The sequence below is a fragment of the Octopus sinensis genome, linkage group LG2, assembly GCF_006345805.1.
Source record: "Octopus sinensis linkage group LG2, ASM634580v1, whole genome shotgun sequence".
Lineage (NCBI taxonomy): Eukaryota > Metazoa > Mollusca > Cephalopoda > Octopoda > Octopodidae > Octopus > Octopus sinensis.
The window spans coordinates 69,516,817-69,540,461 of NC_042998.1; the positions used below are offsets into that span (position 1 = coordinate 69,516,817).

General features: G+C 38.3%; 1 protein-coding gene across 7 annotated transcripts in view; it reads right to left on the reverse strand.

The window, feature by feature from the left end:
- LOC115228362 (fibroblast growth factor receptor substrate 2) overlaps positions 1 to 23,645 on the reverse strand; it is a 55,843-nt gene that overhangs the window by 16,321 nt on the left and 15,877 nt on the right. For 2 of the 7 annotated variants that reach the window (XM_029798982.2, XM_029798964.2), the window contains exons 2-3: positions 7,242 to 7,355; positions 464 to 624 (exon numbers count right to left, since the gene is read on the reverse strand). The gene's annotated coding sequence lies outside the window, so the exon portion shown is untranslated. Of the gene's footprint in view, positions 1 to 463; positions 625 to 7,241; positions 7,356 to 21,447; positions 21,596 to 23,645 lie in introns of those variants that run through there. The other 5 variants (XM_036513990.1, XM_029798969.2, XM_029798974.2 and 2 more) reach the window with 5 other exon arrangements.

A 23,645-nucleotide genomic window follows, 5' to 3' on the forward strand; every position in this document is an offset into this window, starting at 1 on the left:
AATGATGTATGTTAATAAAGGAAAATTCAACAAAAAGACAATCAATTCTACATTAAATTCACACACACACAAACTAAAATATTATTGAAGTAAAACAAATATTACAATTCACAAAAATTTATGAATATATAAAAATTTTATGTAACTTTAAAATCTATTCGTCAACATGTTTGTATTTTATTATGTAGAATCCAGACAGATAAGGTTATGCAAAGAATACGCTTCAAATATTTACAATAGAATAATCTATTTAAACTGATATCAAGAAATATTTCAAAAGTTTTCACACACATCTGAAGCTCAGGAGAAGAATACAGGCCCTTATATGAGAAATCTAACATTTAAATCCATCATGGTAGTGAAATAATGAAAATGTTTACATTGTTTGGTTAAATGTGCAACAAAATAGAATCTCCCCCGCTTTTACATCCAATGTAACCTAAAGAATTTTGGTTCTACTTACGCAGAGTTCATACGTAGCAGCGACATCACTTCAGAAGCAGCAGCGACAGCAGCAATATCGTGGAGAAAGTTCGTCGCCGTTCAACAACAACACTGCCAAATAACTAGCTGAAGGTCACTAAGACTCATCGCTTAAAAAGCAAGGCCTCTGTTGCTGTCTATCTGGCAAACATAATTACAACAGTTTGAGAAATGACACCAAAAAAAGAAAAAAATAATAACAAAAAGAAACAAACAAAACTAAAACAAAACAACAAAAAAAGCTAACCATTTGCTGTATTAATGACTTCCTGCTCCATTAAACTGTTAGCAATAGTAGCTGAGTTGATGTTGCAAGGAGGAGCTGGAAGAGCTAGCACAGCAGATGACCTTTCCCAGCAGAGAGAATGAAAAATAAACCCAAATACTATCTGAAATATTCCCTCATATAACAATTTTACAAATTTTTGCCTTTATTTTTGTGTGTGTGCGTGCCTTTTTGTTTTGTTTTGTTTTGTTGTTTTTTTCCAAGAGACAATTTTGGTGACATTTCTAGAAATCAGTTCCTCTAAACAACAATAGTACAAGAAAGCAGCAAGAGACAAGCCAAATAAGAATAATAATGATAAATAGGACAAGTTGGTCCTTAAATGAAATATAAATTAGTTTGATAACAAAATAGGACAAAGCATTTCACAATATCTGAATTTTTCTTTCATTCTTTTTTCTTTCTGTGCTTCAGTCATTTTCACTGCGGCCATTCTAGAGCACCACCTTTAATCGAACAAATCGACCCCAGGACTTATTCTTTGTAAGCCTAGTACTTATTCTATCTGTATCTTTTGCCAAACCACTAAGTTACGGGGACATAAACACACCAACATCAGTTGTCAAGTGATGGTGGTGGGACAAACAGACACACAAATACACACATATATGGCTCCCCATACAGGTGGCACATAAAATGCACCATCCAAACATGGTTGATGCCAGTCTCCCTGCCTCGACTGGCTCCTGTGCCAGTAGCATGTAAAAAGCACCATCTGAACATGGCCAATGCCAGTGCCGCCTGACTGGCTCCTGTGCCAGTAGCACATAAAAAGCAGCCACTACACTCTTGGAGTGGTGGCATTAGGAAGGGCATCGAGCTGTAGAAACACAGCTAGATCAGATTGGAGCCTGGTGTGGCCTTCTGGCTTGCCAGTCCCCAATCAAACTGTCCAATTCATGCCAGTATGGAAAACGGAAGGAAAATGCCCCTTGTATTTGAATACTATGCAAATATTCTTTTAAAAAACTTTTCATTTAATTTTTCCAAAATCTAATTGTTTTCCATACTTACAGTTGAAAAAGTCTCAATGACTGAAACCGGTACTGAAATGTTTTTTATAAAATTATTTTAGCATTTTCTACCTTGACGTTTTTTTCCATATATGTGTATATACCATCCAACCCATGCTAGCATGGAAAACGGATGATGATGTGTGTGTGTGTGTGTGTATATATATATATATATATATATATATATATATACACAATGGGCTTCTTTAAGTTTCTGTCTACCAAATCCACTCACAAGGCTTTGGCCAGCCCGGAGCTATAGCAGAAGACACTTGCCTAAGGTGCCACGCAATGGGACTGAACCCAGAACCATGTGGCAGATAAGCAAACTACTTACCACACAGTCACTCCTGTGCCTATTAAACAGATTTGATAATACAGTTCTATATTTAAGAAATGAGGAATTATGTACATTATTTACACTTGACGGATATTTGTCATCTTGTTTGTTGTTAACAGGCATATGGCATAGTGGTTAAGAGTGCGGGCTACTAACCCCAAGATTCTGAGTTTGATTTTTTGGCAGTGGCCTAAATAATAATAATAATAATAAAAAAATAGTTTTTAAAAAAGTCAATAGATATGACAGGTTAGCTTGGGAGGTTAAGCAGTTGTGGTCGATGGAAAAGGTGGTAGTGGTACCAATAATTGTCGGAGTCATGTACTTCTTGAGAAGTACATGGAACAAATAGGGGCTGCAATAAGGGCGGAGCACTTGCAGAAAACAGCACTGTTTGGAACTGCTCAAATACTCTGGATGGTGCTCGAAAAATAAGAGGTGTTACCTTAGTTCACTGGTAGTGAACAGCTGGCATCTCCAGCGTTAGAAGCTGTGCAAAGACAATGATAGTAATAATAACATCGAAAATACTTTAGGAATGAGAACCCAGGCTCAAAATTTCCTCAAGACACCTGATGAAAGCCAAAACGTTGTGTTAACAACAAACAAGATGAGGACAAACATTCGTCAAATGTAAATAATGTAAATAATGTAGATTTGATAATAATATCTGAAGGCATGTGACCCTGTGATTCAGATATTGCATTTATAATGACTAGATCATGTGTTTGATTCTTGGATTGAGTGCTACATTCTGTTCTTGGGCAAAACACTTCATTTCACATTGTTCCAGTCCACTCAACTGTAAACATGTCACCCTGCAATAGACCAGACTTACGATCAGGTCAATTACATGATGTAAATATCTAAACATTTAATATCCAAGAAGTGAAGGGGGTGGAGTGGATTAGTAGAAAGGGTGGAGTGACAGACAAAATATTCTGCAGGTTTAGTTAGACCTTAACATTCAGGGTTCAAATCTCAACAAAGTCAATGTTGCTTTTAATCAATCAAAAGGTCAATAGAATAAAATGCCAATCAAGTACTGGGGTCCAGATTTTACACTCTTGTACTAATGCTAGAAATCAAATATCTTAACAGACATCATCATTGAACATCCAAATTCTATGCTATCATGGATTGGACAGCTTGACAAAATCTGAAGGATTCAAGGACTGTATTATGCTCCAGTATGTGCTTTAGCATGGTCTCCATGACTGGATGTCCTTGCTAATGCCAACCATTTTACAGAGTGCTTTTATTATACTTATTTCTTTACTACCCTCAAGGGGCTAAATACAGAGAGGACAAACAAGGACAGACAAACGGATTAAGTCGATTATATTGACCCCAGTGTGTAACTGGTACTTATTTAATCGACTCCGAAAGGATGAAAGACGAAGTCGACCTTGGCGGAATTTGAACTCAGGACGTAGCAGCAGACGAAATACCACTAAGTATTTCGCCCAGCACGCTAACGTTTCTGCCAGCTCGCTGCCTTTTATTATACCACCAACAATAGTGAGGTCACTGTGCAACTTACAAGAATATGAACCCAAATAGGGAAAGGCAACATTGTGTTGCGAAAGTATGGGGTAAAAGAGCAAGAGAGAAAGGGCCAGAGCATAACAGGTTTCTTGAAGCAGAGAAGCAACGTGACAACTCACATTTTAGAGGGGAGGATGGTGGGGTGAATCTGGAAATCATCACAATCATTTGATGTCTGTTTTTCATGCTGGCATGGGTTGGACAGTTTGACAGGAGCTGTCAAGCCAGAGACTATACCAGGCTCCAACTGTCTGTTTTAGCATGGTTTCTACAGCTGGATGCCATCCCTAATGCCAAACACTTTACCAAGTGTACTGGGTGCTTTTATGTGGCACCAGCACAGGTACTTTTTACATAGCACCATATGGCACCAGCACTGATGCTTTTTATGTGGTACCAGCACCAGCATTTTTTACATGGTACCAGCACCAGTGTTTTTTACGTGGCACCAGCACAAGTGCTTTTTACATGGTACCAAGTACCTTCCAAGGCAAAATCCTCAACAGGCTTCTTTCAGTTTCCGTCAACCAAATCCACTCAGGACTATAGAAGACACTTGCCCAAGGTGTCACACTGTGGGTCTGAACCTGGAATCATGTGGTTGGGAAGCAAACTTCTTACCACAAAACCATGCCTGCACCTTCATCATCACCATTCTCATCATCATTTAACGTCTATTTTCCATGCGGGCATGGATTGGACAGTTTGACAGAAGCTGGCAAGCCAGAGGGTTGCACCAGGTGCCAGTCATCTGCTCTGGCATAGTTTCTATGGCTTGTTGCCCTTATTAACGCCAACCACTTTACACAATGTACTCAGTGCATGCAAACAGCGTCCAATCTTTCATTAAAACATGTCTGGTCATGAGGAAACCTGAACTTGATTGGAAACAGGAGAGGGTTGGCAACGGGAAAGGTTTCTGATTAGAAAATCTCCCTCAATAAATTACATTTGACCCTTCTGAGCCTAGAAAAACTAACATTAAAACAATGATGGTATTACACTGCATTATCAAATGTTTTCTCTCTTTGTTTCTTAGACAACAGAATGTAATCTGAGGGAAATTTCACTCCTATTCCTAGCAGTCTGAAGAACAACATAAAGGCACCTAATTGTAATGTATGACAGTCTGACTAATTAGACAACTATAATATTTACAAATCAATATGGTAGCACTCCTAGGACAGGTTATCTACTATAATAATACTCTTTCTACATCACAACATATGAATGAGAAAGGATGGAGTGATGGCAAACCAGTAGTGAGATGATGGAAATTCTACGATGAAAAAGAAAATCAAACAGCATTTCAACTTTGTGTGAGTATAAGCGTGTGTATGTAAAAGGGAGGTATGTGAATGTTTGTGTGTGTGTAATAGAAGTGGGATGGTGGACATTCAACACTGAAAAGAAAAATCAAACAGCATTTCAACTCTGTGTGAGTGAGTATAAGCGTGTGTATGTAAAAGGGAGGTATGTGAATGTTTGTGTGTGTGTAATAGAAGTGGGATGGTGGACATTCAGCACTGAAAAGAAAAATCAAACAGCATTTCAACTCTGTGTAAGTATGTACAAGGGAAGTATGTGAATGTTTGTATGTGTGAACCAACATTCTTTCAGTAACAAGCGATGATTGATGTCACATCTCAACAGCAACCACTAGATAACATTGACGTGTGTATTAATTTGAAATACCATCCATATTCTGTTTTGTTAGAAATAATTATTACTATCACACACACCTACACAAACATTAGAGAAAATAATTATTGCCTGAAAGTATCAAGAATATAAAACAACTGCAGTTGAAAGGTATATTATAAATACACATCTTAATTTAACAGTTTATACATGTCATTAATTTATTTATATTAAGAAATGTTTACCCAGTAACTATACATAAACTAACCGACATTCTTTCAGTAATAAATGATGATCAATGTCACATCTCAAAAGACATCCACTGGATAACATTGACACGCGTATTAATTTGATTTACCATCCATATTCTGTCTTTTTGCTAAAAGTAATTATTACAACCATACACACCTATACAAACTGATTAGAGAAAATAATTATCACCCGCGTGTATCAAGGATATAAAACAAATATAATACTATAATTAGGTGTCATTTTTGATGGCACAGAGCCAGCTAGTAAGTTATATAATCACTTAGCAAAAACTGTCACAAAAAAATATCTAACTTGTAACAACAGGACACATTACACCATAATCATTATTTTACAATTTTACATTTGCTTTCTACACTGCGTGTGTTGGTTCATCAGGACTTGATCCATTTTTAGTAGGCGCTGCTGCTCCCATACACTGCAACACTAGTGAGGTTGAATGACCCTTAACGAGACTGGACTAAGGGGGACCTCACGACCCTATGCTTTCATTGTTCATATGACAACCACTGTAAAGTGTGCAGAGGGTGATTTTTGTTGTACAAGTTCCAGAGTGGTTGTTGTCTTACTCATCTGTTACCTGAGAGAGCTAAATTAAGGGCATATCACTAATAAAGCAACAATATGCAGATTACCGACAGGAGGAATTCTGAAAGCCATCTCCTCTCCTATACACTGCATCTGATTCCTCTAATTCCCAGTATTCCTTTTGTCACACCTGTGTTCTTTCAGTCACATTAAATATCCAACAGACCAGATTCACATCATTTCTTTCCTGCCAACATGTATCCTCAGCTCTCACCATCCAAGTTTCACTACAATGTATGATCACACATCGGACACCAGTATCATAGCATCTACACTTGACAAGGAGAGGGAGGGAGAATCCTTCTGCAGTCAACAGAGGTTAATGTCTCCCTGGAAAATTTCCAATCATCCTTATTCTGGTAACAATGATTCCATAACATTCACCTCCACTGCTGATTACTAATTACTTCTTATGAGCTTTCTGGGTAATTGAATACTGATAGTCACATTGAGAACACGATGACTTCTTTTGTGCTGGTGTTGCAAAAATTGCATTCAATACATTCTGCAAAGTGCAAGGAAATGAGGTGCTTTTAGTCTTGTGCAAGACATGGCGACCTCTCTGGTGCTGATGCCATGAAAAAGTATCCAGTACACTGTAAAGGAGGTTGGTATTAGAAAGGGTATCCAACTGTAGAAAATCAACCAAAAATGAAGCAAACAGACTGCAGTCCTCCTAATCCATTTCAAGTAGGTATTACCGAATATGTACTGACTGTCTATGGCGAATCCAACCAACTCAAGCTACCAAAGAAAGCATCCCACAGTGCGGCTCCTTGGGCAAGTGTCTTCTACTATAGCCTCAGGCCAACCCAAGCCTTGCGAGTGGATTTGGTAGACGGAAACTAAAAGAAGCCCGTCGTGTGATTGTATGTGTGTTTTTATCCCCACCACCATTGCTTGACAACTGTATTTGTAACTAAGCAGTTCAGCAAAAGAGACCAATAAAATAAATACTAGGCTTACAAAGAATAAGCCCTGGAGTCAAATTGTTCGACTAAAGGCAGTGCTGTAGCATGGCCACAGTCAAATGAGAAACAAGTAAAAAAATAAAAGAAAACCTGTAACTTACCTGGTATGTTTTGTGATTCAACTGAGAGACACAAGCTCTCAGAAGCTGCCACATTCTTCAGTACTTGATGTAAGTATTACAAGAGAGTTGAAACATTTGGAGTATATGAGGAATCTGAAAGGAAATTAAAATAGTAAAGTGGTAAGTGTTTAAAATATATCATCATCATCATCATTTAATGTCCACTTTTCCATGCTTTCATGGATCAGATGGAATTTGTTGAAACAGATTTTCTATGGCTGGATGCCTGCCTTGTTGCCAACCCTCACCTGTTTCCAAACAAGGAAATATTTTTCCATGGCTGGGCATGTATTTTACTGTATCAGGACAGTTACCCCCTACCCCAAGACAATTCCCCCCGACGACCACTACCTCCTAGAACAATTACCCTGCTTGGTTAATTACCCATTCTCCAATATATTAAGAACTTTTAAATCATCATCTGTTATCCTCAGAAGTAATTGTCTTTGTGGTGGTGGTGGTGGTGGTGGTGGGGTAAATGTCCTAGACTTGTATTTTACAGAAGGATAGTAATGAACAACCTCACTCATATGACAACCATCGTATGATGTCTACACAAACACACACAGAGAATAAATGTATGTATATATGTACACAATAGTACGCACAAACACACACATATATATATATATACATATATGTAAATATATGGTTCAAAGTTGTACAAAAAACAAAAGACAGAGGCAAGTGAAAGAGTAACAAACAAGGTGTATTACTTTGAAACCCAGGAAAAATGGAAGAGAAAATAGATGGAGAGTGGGGGAAAAACATGTCTGGATTAGCAGCTGCACGTGTTGAATTGTATCTCACCGAGGCAATGACTAGTGACCGAGATTTTTGGAGACATGCTGTGCTTGAGAAGACCCGGTAAGCCAAGTGAGACCATTACCTTGTGGCCTATGCCAGTGGTGTATAACCAGCCCACTTATGAGTACTCCTCATTCATTGCACAATGAACTCTGCTTGCAAAGACCTGTTGAGGCAAGTGAAATCAAAATCACTGACGTGGCCAATGACAGTACCGCCCGATTGGCACTTGTGCCTTTGGAACATTAAAAGCACCATCTGAGCATGATTGATGCCAGGGCCGTTGACTGGCACCCGTGCTGGTGGCATGTAAAATGCACCATTTAAGTGTGATCGTTGCCAGCATCACCTTACTGGCACATGTGCCGGTAGCATGCGAAATACAACATTCAAGCGTGGTCATTGCCAATGGCACCGGACTGGCTCCCATGCAGGTGGCACCGGACTGGCTCCCATGCAGGTGGCATGTAAAAACACCTTTTCAGCATGGCCGTTGCCAGTACCGACAAACTGGCACTCATGCTAGTGACATGTAAAAGCATCCACTACACTCTCGGAGTGGTTGGCATAAGGACATCCAGCTGTAGAAACTTTGCCAGATCAGATTGGAGCCTGGTGCAGCCTTCTGGCTCGCCAGTCCTCAGTCAAACTGTCCAACCCATACCAACATGGAAAACGGACGTTAAACAACTATGATGATGATGTGTATACACACACACACACACACACACACACACACAATGGCTTTCATTCAGTTTCTCTCTGTTAACTCTACTCCTCAAGTTGAAGATGCCTGGCCATTTTAACAGAAGACCATGTCCAACAACAGAGTCCATTTTCTTTTTCTAGATATGTAGTTCACTTACTGCAGACCATCAAAATTTTAATCAAATACTGAATAATCAATTGAACCTCATCTCCACAATCCTACAGGTGGTATCTCATTAAGAAATTGATCCAACAAAGTACTTGAACTTAAAATATTATGGCACTTTCATAAGGGATGATGCAGAGCTGATGTTAAAGATTCCTGGTTTTCAGAATAGGTGTACCATATTCTTGTGTCTCAAGAAGCAACCAAAAGGCTTGGTACCTGGAAAGGCAACCCATAAAGCTAAATGATTAAGTTTAATTAATTGCAAACATTTTTTCAAAATCTTAAACTGTGAGATAGCATTTTTTTAATGTCCTACAGCCTTCTCTATCCATTTCCATCTCTACTTTATTTCCAAATAGTTAAATTCTTTGCTGGAACCTCCACTTTTCATATCAAGAACAGGAATAAAAAAAATATCATTTCCCATCTCTGTATGTCTGTAGTTGTGTATTTATATAAGGTTATTAATACTGCAGTGTGGAAAGTGTTTATAAGCCATTTAAAAACACACAAAAACCATTAAATTCACTTCAATATTTAAATTTAATTTGTCAAAATATTTTCGTCGCTTTGAGACCACGACCTGTTCACTGACAAAATTTTGTGCTGCATCTAAATACTATTAATATTAAAATGTACAAATACATTGATGGAAAAGAAATAAGTTACACAGGGGATGTGTTGGAAAACTTACGGATGATTCTAATAGATATAACTAACATTTTTATGATTCCTTTAAAACAAACACGAGATTCTGAGCCTCCAATTTTTTTAATAACAAATCAATCAAAATACATATTATACAAAAAATATATTAATGTAAATGAAATATATTTCTATACAAAACAAAATATTTCATACACATTTATTATACAAAATAATATATTTATGCACTTTACTCTTTTACTTGTTTTAGTCATTTGACTGTGGCCATGCTGGAGCACCGCCTTTAGTTGAGCAAATCGACCCCAGGACTTATTCTTTGTAAGCCTAGTACTTATTCTATCGGTCTCTTTTGCCAAACCGTTAAGTTGCAGGGACATAAAGACACCAACATCGGTTGTCAAACGATGTTGTGGGGACAAACACAGACACACATGTATATATATATACATATATATGATGGGCTTCTTTCAGTTTCTGTCTACCAAATCCACTCACAAGGCTTTAGTCGGCCCGAGGCTATAGTAGAAGACACTTGCCCAAGGTGCCACACAGTTGGAGTGAACCTGGAACCATGTGATTCGTAAGCAAGCTACTTACCACACAGCCACTCCTCCAACAAAGTTGATGTTTAACACTTTTTCTGTAAAGTACACATGTATACCTAATGCGCGCGCGCGCACACACACACACACACACACACACACAGAAAACAAAGTTTATTTTTCCAGCAAGGTGATGAACATTTAAGGAAGGATTTGAGATAATGTGAAATGATAAGGACGAGGATGAAATCACTTTCAAATTACCCGCACCTAATCTGAAGATGATTTCAAGTTACTGGAAAAAAGAAATTCAGCAGTGAATTTGTTGGTATGCCTGCTTGGTATGTTATAGGCTTTCAAATACAACCCACATCATCCTTGCTATTTCTAGCTTAATGAACGACCACATAGAAATGTCCCAATTAATTTTTAAAATAATGAAGAATTTAGTAAAATAATTGTGTTATTATTAAACTCGTGTTTGGAATATAAATTAACATGAAATTTTGATGGAAAGATTTAATTTAGACCACTTTAAAACAGGAAGTTTGTATCATAGAACCAGGTGCAACCTCAGGTAGGTTGGTATCAAAATGGTTAACTACTGAATATCTTTTCCTTTTTCTTTTGAAAGAGTAGTCTTATTATCTGGAAGATCTTGGAAAAATAATCACCAAACATTACAAATAAAAATTATGCAAATCCCATAAATCTGAGCATCACTATCATCTCGAAAGCTCTATTTAATCTTTCTCTATTTAGGATTAAATACTGCAATCGTTTAAGTTTTAAAAACAAACAAACTCATCATCATCATTTAACATCCATTCTCCATACTGGTATAGGTTGGACAAGGCCAGGAGGCAGCACCAGGTTCCTGTTTTGGCATGGTTTCTATGGCTGGATTCCCTTCCTAATGCCAACCACTTTACAGAGTGTATTGAGAGTTTTTTATGCAGAACCATCACCAGTACTTTTATACCAATGCTTTTATATCATAGAAGCAGGAGCAGTCTGAAGTAGCTTAGTATCAAGAATTATGGTTGATAATAAAAGAATCAATGCTGTTTAGTCTGATGGAAGCATCGAGCATTAAGTGTAGTGAGGTGTCATAAAATATGTTATAGTGGGAAAGGAATTAACAACTGAAGTGATTATCATCATCATTAACATTTGATATCCGCTGGTATGGGTTGGACAGTTTGACTGAGGACTGGCAAGCCAGGAGGTTGCACAAGGCTCCAATCTGATCTGGCAAAGTTTCTCAGCTGGATGTCCTTCCTCATACCAACCACTCCAAGGGTGTAGTGGGTGCTTTTACAGGAGCCAGTCAGGCAGCATTGGCATCAACCACACTTGAATGGAGCTTTTTTATGTGCCACCAGCATGGGAGCCAGTCAGGCGGTACTGGCATTGATCACGCTTGAATGGTGCTTTTTACGTGCCACTGGCATGGGAGCTAGTCAAGTGGCATTGGCATCAACCACGCTTGAATGGTGCTTTTTATGTGCCACCAGCACGGGAGCCAGTCAGACAGCACTGGCATCAACCATGCTTGAATGGTGCTTTTTATGTGCCACCGGCATAGGAGCCAGTCAGGCAGCATTGGCATCAACCACGCTTGAATGATGCTTTTTATGTGCCACCGGCATGGGAGCCAGTCAGGTGGCACTGGCATCAACTACACTTGAATGGTGCTTTTTATGTGCCACCAACATAGGTGCAAGTCAGACAGCACTGGCATCAACCACGACAACAATTTCACTGGATTTAACAGGTCTTCTCAAGCACAGCATATTGCCTATGGCTATAGTCTCACTTGGCTTGCCAGGTCTTCTCTGTTGCCAGATCAATTATGATACACAACTGTAAGTAGTAAAAGGTTAAAGGAAAGACCATAAAACAATTTGCTGGTGAAAGACATGATTGTTTGCACTCTCCAGACTCCTTCAGTAATTATGTCCAAATATCGTGTTTAGCTTTTTATTCACACCAATTCTTTATCTCTCAGTCATCTTTGATCTGCAATAACTGCCAAATTATGGCTTAACCTTTTCAATATCAACCCACCTTGAGACAAACCCTGATTCCAGATACAAACATCTTGTTTTAACCCATTAGTATTCAGATTGCGCAGTCAAGTGTAATACATATTTAATCACATTGTTTTGAATTTTAAAAAATTAACTATCTTGTAGCTTTGAGATTTTTGATATGACTATATTTTTAGAATGACATTGTAGGAGATGTGTGAGAGGCTAGATATAGCCAGTCATCATCATCTTCAACAGGTAAACTATTCTGACTGGATATGGCCAGTTTGAATGCAAATGGAATAAAGGAATAAATCAAAGCCTATCAAACTTTTATATCAATTTATGTTCCAAAAACCAGCTTTAATAACAAGATTATGTTACCAAATTCTTCATTAAACTGGAATTAAAAGCAAGGAACACATGACTTCTACACAACAGATAGACTAACACTTAAAACTGAATAAATGTGTAAGTTAATGATGGAGTTTGTATGTGGTCACTTTAGGTGTTAGAAATAGCAGCCAAATATCCCCAAAATTGCACTATACTACCTTAAATAAAGGATACAATAAATAATGAATACCTACTTGACCTGGTTCAAACTGTATCTAAACAACATCCATAACAAGTAATGAATGGCTTCCATTGTTTTATGTTCCAGTAAATTTAAGTCTTTGAATGCACAAAATCACGAGCATTTGGCCGTTTCACAGGCACCATATCATTTCCTGCAGATTAAAGAGTGGATTTGTAAAGAAGTGCTGTATTTGTGATAATGGTGATCATAACAGCCTAACTAGGCCAGAATCACTTCAAGATTGGTCTTTCTGATGGTTCACATATGATAGAAGATGAACATCAATAATTAAACCGATATAATTAGCACTGAGGTCAGACACAGTGTAAACAATGTATCACTGAATGCCAAGAGGTTTGGAAGATATTCAGGAAATGACTGCTTCTGTTCAGAATAAACAAAAATTCTCTTCCCAAATATATTTTATGGTTCACTTAAATTAATACCACCTCTATTACCTGAGCATTGGGTGTCATCAACAGAGTTTATTCCGTTAATGTGTCTGTACCAGATCTGATCATATTTTGCCTGCAGGTATTGCAACTGGGCATCAGCCACACCAATGTCACTGGTCTGGGAGACATTGACCTAAAGATGTTGAGGATGGACATCAATATCACTGGCCAAAAAGACAATATCTTGCAATTGTTGAGACAAGACATTAACTTAATGTCACTGATCAAAGAGAGAGAAAGATGCTGAACTCCAGATGTTGAAGCTGGACATCAATTATATCGATGTTACTGGTCCAGGACACTCTACAAACTTCAGGGACACTGTCCTCTTGGTTATTTTACTCTGGTGGACCCCCATAGCCAAATGGTGTTTAAAAACTAATTTTAAAAATACTTCTTTCAAAATTCCGATTTTGTTTTTCACCCGTTCATTTGCATAGGTTTGCTCTAGAACTCTCTGAGAAAACACATTTCAGTGGCTGGAAGCACGTTGAACTATTTAAAACATTAAAGAAAGAAACTTAGTTGTCTCTTGCAAAAAATACATCCAAAGCAAACATTTTTCAAGGACCCCTAAAATACTTAGGTCCCCCATTTACTACTTTGTTTGCTTGGACCCTGCCAAAATCTTATACAGAGACCCCTGGGTCATATGGAACCCAGCTGAGAGCCACTGAATGAAAGAAAGCATACTCTCAACACACTAAGAGAAAAAATAAGGGTGAAGGGTCAGCAGGGTATTCAAAAACCCAAATTTGTTAAGACACAAAATAACAAAAAATTGAAATTATTTTGTTCTGTTGTTTAATCCTAAGTCAACCCTTAATGGAGTGACCAATAATCAAATGCATTCCAATCATGACGAGCCCATTATTTTTTTTAATTTAATTCTAGATAGACTATATCTAAGACTACATTATCTAATGTGTCCTTTTTCTTTTTCAAAACAGTTGTTGGGTATGGTTTTAAGGGAGATTTGGCTACTATGTCTAGCCATTTGAGCAAACTACATAGCAGTCCCGTTTACTGATTGTTTTATCATTTGTTTATAAATGGCGGTCAGTCTAAAAATGTAAAACAAGTCAAACAGTTAAAAAACTAAACTCAAGATACTGATCACTTAATTAAGACTTGATTAATTAATAACTGTCTTGATAAGCAAACAGCTAGAATACTTCAAAGTTATGTTTGATATTTTAACATAACAAACACAGAGATTACAAAAACATTCTAGAGTAACTAATCTAACAAGTTAACGAGTGTTGTATACAATTATCAGCAACATCACGCTCCTCACTGATGTGTCATCACTTAATACTATTTATTATTACTATTATTATTATTATTATTATTATTAACATCATCACCATAATCATCCAGCAACTGTATCGCTCCCAACTATGTAACTCTGTAAGCCAATCCCACCTTCAGTTTAATGATGCAGCTTGAAGGCAATTATATAACAAAAAATGTCAGGAATATACTGCAACAGTACACTGCAAGCATCTGTGTGTGTGTGTTTTACAGTAATGTGTCAAATGATAAGGGAATGAAGGCTGGGATAGGCTGAGCTGAGTTGAGAAAACTTTTGGAAATGGAAGATATCAGGTGTTTCTTTTTGCAATCTGAGATGATCCTTTAACTCTTTTGATACTGTATTATTTCTGTTGAAATATACTGCTTAATTTTGAAATTGGAGAATTTAGTAAAATAACTCACTATTAAGCTGGTATTTGGGACATCAATGAACATGAAGTTTTGATGCAAGTTTCTAAATTAGACTCCACTACAAGGTTCAGTCCATGTTACCAGGTGATGGCTCATGTGTCTCAGTGACCCTGACAGCTATGCCAGTGAACTGTAAGCTCCTAGTTGGGGTTCCCATGCTAGACAAGTCAAAGGATAAAAGCCAAATGATGGTGAGGGGGGATAACCTCTTCCCGGAGGTAAAAATGGTTTTGTGTAAGGCCAACAGCTTTACATTGAAAAAGTAAAGTTACAGAAGCACTGATGACAACTGGAAACCAACATGACCTGGGAGAGAAAGGCTTTTCCTTCAGGGAAACACAGGACATGGTACAATAAACTCGAAAATGAAGCTGCAAGGCAGACTCCCCTTCTAACACTACCTGGAACTGAAACCCACTGGATAGGTGGTAAAGATGGTGCCCTATAAATATGGAGGGAGAGTTATGAGGCAAAGCTGAAAAAGCAGGGATCCAATTGGAGGGAAGTAAAAAAGATAGCCTAGAGTCAAGAACAGAGGAGAAGGTTGTCAATGGTTGATGCTCCATAGGGATTGAAGGGCTTAGCTTAAATTTAGATTGTTTTAAAGTAGGGAATTTTATCATAGGATGATAGTCTGTTGTAGATGAGATGGATTTGAAGAGGTCAAAGCATTTTGTTCAATGTAACAAGAATTAGAAAATCAATTGTTTGAAGTTAAATATGAACAGAAGTTGGCATGGAACTAAAAGTGAGCTAATATTTTCAGCCAAGAAGCTTCCAGAAACAAACAGTTTAAATAAGCTTTGAAGGGAGAAGATGGCAAAAATTATGACAAAGACATAGTCTTGGTAGTTATGTCTGTCTCGGTCTAAGTTTTATTAATTGAGGTGACTTCTAATGTGGTTATAGTAACTAGCCTCAATCTTACAGATTTGTTCAGTGCACATAAAGGAAACTAGAAGAAAATTCAATATTATCTTTTACTTGTTTTGAAAATAAATTAATCCACGATATCATTTAAGAAAATTCATCAATACATCAAAAAAAAGAAACAAATAAATCGGCGCATGAGTGGCTGTGTGGTAAGTAGCTTGCATACCAACGACATAGCTCAGTCCAACTGTGTGGCACCTTGGGCAAGTGTCTTCTACTATAGCCTCGGGCTGACCAAAGCCTTGTGAGAGGATTTGGTAGACAGAAACTAAAAGAAGCCCGTCATGTATACATGTGTGTGCGTATGTGTGTGTTCCCCCCTCCCCATCATCGCTTGACAACCAATGCTGGTGTATTTATGTACCCCGTATCTTAGCAGTTCGGCAAAAGGAACTGATAGAATAAGTACTAGGCTTACAAAGAATAAGTCCTCGGGTCAATTTGCTCAACTAAAAGCGGTGCTCCAGCATGGCCACAGTCAAATGACTGAAACAAGTAAAAGAATAAAAGAATAAATAGATAAATAAATAAAACAAGAATCTACTGATTTTTAAGAAAAAATCATGAAAATCAACAGATCTCACGAAATGAGATCTAAATAAAATAATAATAATGAAATTATTGTATACAGTGCTCAGGTATACAATAATGCTCAGGTGCACCACAACTTGTCAAAAGTGCATATAAAGTATATGAAGTAATGTACAAATGTCTGGGAAGTGAACAGTGTATGAGTCAGATACATGCTTGTGTGTGTATGGAGGAGAGAAAATCAGGTGTAGTGTTGGCGAATCTCAGGAAGCATGTAAGTTTTGAAGGATGCAGTGCTCCGACAACTAACAACTGATGCTGGCAGTTTGTTCCATACTTCAGCAACTCTTAGAGTGAAAAAATGTTTCCGAAAGTCATGGGAGATGTGCTAGGCAAGAAATTGTAATAATTCTTTTGTATGATAACTGACAAGGAAAGAGCATGTCCATATCTTGTGTATGAATTTTCCAATTGTTCCTTTGTCATGCTCCAGTTCAATTTTTGAAATTTTCAGTGAGTTCATGGCTGTTTCCTGCACCAGTTTCGCATAGCCCCAGCCCATCCAAAGCACTTGGATTGCAGAACGACCTGCTGTGCTTACCTTGGATCGTAGGGTGACCTGTTGTGCTTGAGGAGACCTATTGAGTCAAGTATATCAACATCAAAATAAAGATCAAATGGAAATTGTAGTTGTTATACCTGTGCCAGTGGCATGTAAAAAGCACCATCCAAACGTGATCGATGCCAGTGCCACCTTCACTGGCTTCTGTGCCGGTGGCACGTAAAAAGCACCAACCAATCATGGCCATTGCCAGCCTCCCCTGGCACCTGTGCCGGTGGCATGTAAAAAGCACCCACTACACTCACGGAGTGGTTGGCGTTAAGAAGGGCATCCAACTGTAGAAACACTGCTAGATCAGACTGAAACCTGGTGCAGCCTCCTGGCTTCCCAGACCCCGATCGAACCATCCAACCCATGCTAGCACAGAAAACGGACGTTAAACGATAATGATGATGATGATTAGTATAATTTGCATGAAGTATTGTCATATTTCCATAAACATTGCCTTTTTTTGAAACCGAAACAATGCAAGTTACAAGAAATAATTCTAGTTGATGGTTTGTACTTTTACCTTTGTATAGAAGTATATTTCAGGTTTAGAATATTTTCTTCTGAAAACTGTTTGGCCATGCTGGGGCACTGCCTTGAAGCGTCCAGTCAAACAAACCCACCTCAGTCCTTATTTCTTTTATATTCTTTCAGCCTCTTCTATTTGCAGGGATGTAAACAAACCACACATTGGTTGTGAATCAGTAACAGGGGACAAACACAAAGCTACACACATATATACACATATACATACACAAAAGGCTTCCACACAGATTCCACATACCAGATTCACTCACATTAATTTACACAGAGCTAAATTAGCAAACATTTGCCTTAAGTGCTGTACAGTAGGACTGAAACCAGAAGCACATGATTGCAAAATGATCTTTTTAACCACACAAGTTATGCCTGCACTTAGTATGTGCATGGTACAAGTAATTCTTGTAAAAGAAATTATCAGGAAGATGAAAGAGAACCAGTAACTTGAGAAAAATGCAAAATATACAGAAGAACCTGATAGGCTTTGGTTTAAAACACAGGATCTTGCTGTAACAAATCTTTGGTTAGATAAATAACCAACTCTTGAAATTGGAGGAAGCGTTAGATATTACAGATAATTATTCTCCAAGATTTATATGAAAAAGGATATTTTCATTGATATTATTAATAATAAAGTATATTTGTGTCATCATCATCATCATCAACATCATTTTAACATCCATCTCCCCAGGCTTGTCTAGGATGGACGGTATTAGCTGAGGATGATTTCCTATGGTTGGCTGCCCTTCATTTTGCCAACTTCCATCTGTTTCCAAATAAGGCAATATTTCCCTCTGGCTGGACATGTTTACACAGAAGATTGCTAAAGAAGGACACCATTTGTATGAGAGTGATGCTTGTTCATGACTGTCGTGCAATATCAAAAGAAGGAAACAAAACACATGCATCCATGCACAAACATATACATGTTCATGTATATCAGTTTCCATCTACCAAATTGGCTCACAAGAGTTTGGCCGACCAAGGGCCATAGTAGAAAACACCCAATGTGCCATACAGTGGGACTGAACCTGAAACCATGTAGCTGGGAAGCAAACTTCTCTACCACACAGCCACACTTGCATGTGAGTTTCTGCCTGTCTCGCCGCCGACTACGCACGTCTCATCCAGCCAGTGCCCGCCTGACAACCAGTGCACTCCATTCTTTTTTACTTGTTTCAGTCATTTGACTGCAGCTATGCTGGAGCATCACCTTTAGTCGAATAAATCGAGCCCAGAACTTATTCGTTGAAAGCCTGGTACTTATGCAATTGGTCTCTTTTGCTGAACTGCTAAGTTACGGGGGACATAAACACACCAACATCAATTGTCAAGTGATGGTTGGGAAACAAGCACAGACACACACAAATCATCATCATCGTTTAACGTCTGTTTTCCATGCTTGCATGGGTTGGATGGTTCGACCGGGGTCTGGGAAGCCAGGAGCTGCACCAGGTTCCAGTCTGATCTGGCAGTGTTTCTACAGCTGGATGTCCTTCCTAATGCCAACCATACCGTGAGTGTAGTGGGTGCTTTTTACGTGCCACTGGCACAGGTGCCAGGGGAAGCTGGCAATGGCCACGATCAGTTGGTGCTTTTTACATACCACTAGCACAGAAGCCAGTCAAAGTGGCACTGGCATCGACCACATATGGATGGTGCTTTTTACGTGCCAGGGGAGGTTGGCAATGGCCACGATCGGTTGGTGCTTTTTACGTGCCACCGGCATGGAAAATATGTATATATATATATATATATATATACAACAGGTCTCTTTCAGTTTCCGTCTACCAAATTCACTCACAAGGCTTTGGTTGGCCCAAGGCTATAGTAGAAGACATTTGCATGAGGTGCCATGCAGTGGAACTGAACCCAGAACCACGTGGTTGGAAAGCAAGCTTCTTGCCACACAGCCACTCCTGCATATGTGTGTATTTTGCACATTTTCTTATTGTCTTGACAACAGATGCACACTAATTGTTAACAAAAGGCACCGTTCATACAAAGGGTCTCATTAGTTTACATTGCTCCATAAAAGCATGTCTAACCATTCAGCTATTTGTTGTCAGGAGAACATGGGAAAATATTGCCTTACTTGGAAATAGGGAAGGATTGGCAACAGCAAGAGCATCCATCCATAGAAAAATCTACTTCAAAAAGTTTCCTCCGACCCATGTAAGCATAGAAAAGTGATGATGGTAAAGTGTTTTATGTTTATTCCAAACCATATGTTACTCTACTCTTTTACTCTTTAACTTCAGTCATTTGACTGTGGTCAAGCTGGAGCACCGCCTTTTAGTTGAGCAAATCGACCCCAAGACTTATTCTTCGTAAACCTAGTACTTATTCTATCGGTCTCTTGTGCTGAACCGCTAAGTTACAGGGACATAAACACACCACATCGGTTGTTAATAAAGTAATTTTTTCCTTATTAAGCCAGTATTTGGAACAAAACAGAAGTTTCTTACCTAAAACTATGATTGAACTCATATTTACTAACAAAAGATTTTGGACCTTAGAATCTTCAGAGGTGGTGGTCTCAGGTGAGTTGGTGTCAAATGAGATATGATGTGATATGATAATATATTGTATTTAGTTTAGCTGAACACCAAATAATGAGATAATCCAAACTAATACAGAATTAAAAAAAAAAAATACCACCACAGAGAAAACAAAAATTTACAAACGCAGGCATGGCTGTGTGGTAAAAAGTTTGCTTCTCAACTACATGGTTCCGGGTTCAGTCCCACTGCATAGCACCTTGGGCAAGTGTCTTCTACTATAGCCTTGGGCTGACCGAAGCCTTGTGAGTGGATTTGGTAAACAGAAACTGAAAGCCTATCATGTGTGTGTGTATTTATGTGTCTTTGTATCTGTGTTTGTCCTCCCACCATCGCTTGACAAATAGTAATATGAAAATTATTATATATATGTTGGTGTGTTTATGCTCCCAAAACTTAGCGGTTCAGCAAAAGAGACCAATAGAATAAGTACTGGGCTTACAAAGAATAAGTCCTGGGGTTGACGGTGCTCCAGAATGGCCGCAGTCAAATGACTGAAACGTGTAAAAGAGAATAAACAAAGCAAACCCACTCAATAATTAATACAAAGAAATGTAATTAATATGTAGTGCATTAATATCAATTGCTTCTCTCCCTATTCAAATGCACCCTGAAATTTTAAAACCCTAAACCAATGTGAAAAATCAAATGTATACAAAAGTATATGAGGAAGAGGGCCACTACATGGTCACTTGATTTGCTAGAAATAGCTGCCAAATCCCCCTTCAAACCACACCCTGTTACTTAAAATAAAGAGAGGTAGAGCTAGATACACTATGTCTAAAAGAAAACAATGGAATGGTCATCGCTGGAATGTCTTTCATCATAAGGTCTGCTCATTAAAGATTGATCTGGGGTTAAGAACAACAGTAGCAGCAATTGTTTAGATATGAAAGAGAGAAAGAAAGTTGAGAATTATTTAATTTGAAAATATGATGCTGAGTTGAGAAAGGAAAGAGGAAGATGAAATTATTGCTGAAAGGAAGAATTTAACATTGAAGTAGTGTTAGATAAGATAAGAAAAGAGATTCTGGATTACAAACTTTTTTTTTCTTTGAATAGGAAAACAGTTTGATGTTTTAAACACTGTAACCCTTACATCATTATTGTCATTTAACACTCATGTTCCACACAATATTTCGAAATATCACAACAATTCAATGCCGAACGAAACAGGGTTACAGTTATTTGAACAACTGCAAACAAAAATATTACCAAAAAGTGTACTGAAACGGTATTTGTTTTACATACACACATACAATTACATATACACATGCACACAATATGTACATACACACACATACACAGACAGCCGAACTAACCTGCAGTTGAAGGAGTCACTTTGGTAGCAACTCCGCTAGAATTCTTCACTTTTTCCATTCAATCATGACACAGCTAAAGAACTAATAAATGGTAAAGGAAGACAATAAACTATGTACCAGCAGAGTTAGGCTAGGCTACAGCTGCTGCTGCTGCTGCTATGACAACAATGAGTTCTGATGCACAATAACTACTTTTGACGTCAGCAATGTGCAGCAAGGAGTCATCTCCTATCAACAACTATCCTAGTTCAGCCAAACCCGGACACTTCTTCGATGCAACAAAGTCTGCTTATTAGCAGGGAACAATGGTGACCTTTATTTAATGCTTAGTGTGAAACAAGCTGAAGATTAATGAAGAACAGTTTGCTTGCTGAGAATTAACAGCATCAAAGACTTGAGTGATCATCCTGTAAGAGAGAGAGAGAGAGAGGCTGACGACAATGGTTGATGTCAACATCACAAGTGACAACCTACACAATTTCAGATCCCACCCCCTCAACCCATCAAAACAGCAAAACCCACCAATATTAACCAAAAATAATGGATGTTACTTTGATTATAATCTACTTAAGGACAATGAATTGAAACAATTGTAAGAAAAGTGGACAGAACACCTTGTGATATTTCTTCAGGCTCCAAGGTAAGGAGCAGGCAGAATCATTAGCAATAACTAACTGGCATTCCATTGCTTACGACAACGAGGATTCCAGCTGATCTGATCAACAGAACAGTCTGTTCATGAAATTAACGTGCAAGTGGCTGAGCACTCCACAAACACATGTACCCTTAATGTAGCTCTAAGGGGTGGCCCTTTGTAATTACAGGTACAACTCATTTTTGCCAGCTGAGCAGACTAGAGTAACGTGAAATAAAGTGTCTTGCTCAAGGATACAACACATCACTGGGAATTGAACTCCTGATCTTAATATCATGAGCCAAATGCCCTATCCACTAAGCCACATGCAGAATCATTAACATGCCAGGCAAAATGCTTTGTCACATTTCATCTGCTTTTATATTCAGTGTTCAAATTTTGTCGAGGTCACCTTTGCATGTTATCTTTCCAGGGTCGGTAAAATAAGCACCAGTTGAACACTGGGTCATTATAATCGACTAGCGCCTCCCCACAACAAAATTTCAGGCTTTGTGCCTATAGTAGAAAGGATATTTCTTCTGGCTCTGTCAAGTTCATTGTTCAAATCCCAATGAGATCAACTTAATCTTTCATCGCTTCAGGGTCAATAAAACAAAGTACCAGTCTCATACTGGTGTCAATGGTATAGACAAACCACCTTCCCAATTCATAGCCCTATTCACTCTTGTAAACCCCTTCTTGTACCTTGAGAGCACACTTTCACATCTTGTCACCAACATCTTTATCTTCTTTCCATCATCTCTCACCTCTTATAAAATTTGGGGTAGCCATGTGTCTCTTCTACAGCAAGACACCTGTGCCTGTCTCTTTTCAACATGTGGCACAAAGTCACCTCCAGCTCTTCTGTAATCCACTCAGTGATGGAGGGGGGGTACTTTTTCTTTGTCTTGTAAGTTACTTAGTGACTTTATTAGAAAAAAAAGGCACCCAGAACATTCTGTAAAGTGGTTAACATGAGGAAAGGAACCCAGTTTAGAAAGCATTCCAAAGCAAACACTGGAGCCCAAAGCAGTCCTAGTTCATTGAATTCTGTCAAACTGTTCAGCCTATGCCAGCATGGAAGTCAGACATTAGCAGCATTTCTCAACCTTTTCACCCTTGTGTAACCCTTAATATAAATTACATGTCTCAAGGAACACCTGCACAAAACAAAATTATATACCATATCTTTCACATATTATTTTCATCATAGTTCATGTGGTAAATATCATACATACATAAATATATATATATCATCATCATCATCGTTTAACGTCCGCTTTCCATGCTAGCATGGGTTGGACGGTTCAACTGGGGTCTGGCAAGCCCGAAGCTGCACCAGGCCAGTCAGATCTGGCAGTGTTTCTACAGCTGGATGCCCTTCCTAATGCCAACCACTCCGAGAGTGTAGTGGGTGATTTTATGTGCCACTGACACAGGTGCCAGATGAGGCTGGCAGACGGCCACGCTCGGATGGTGTTTTTTTATGTGCCACCGACACAGGTGCCAATATATATATATATATATATGGTTATTATATTTTTTTGATAACATAATAGGATAA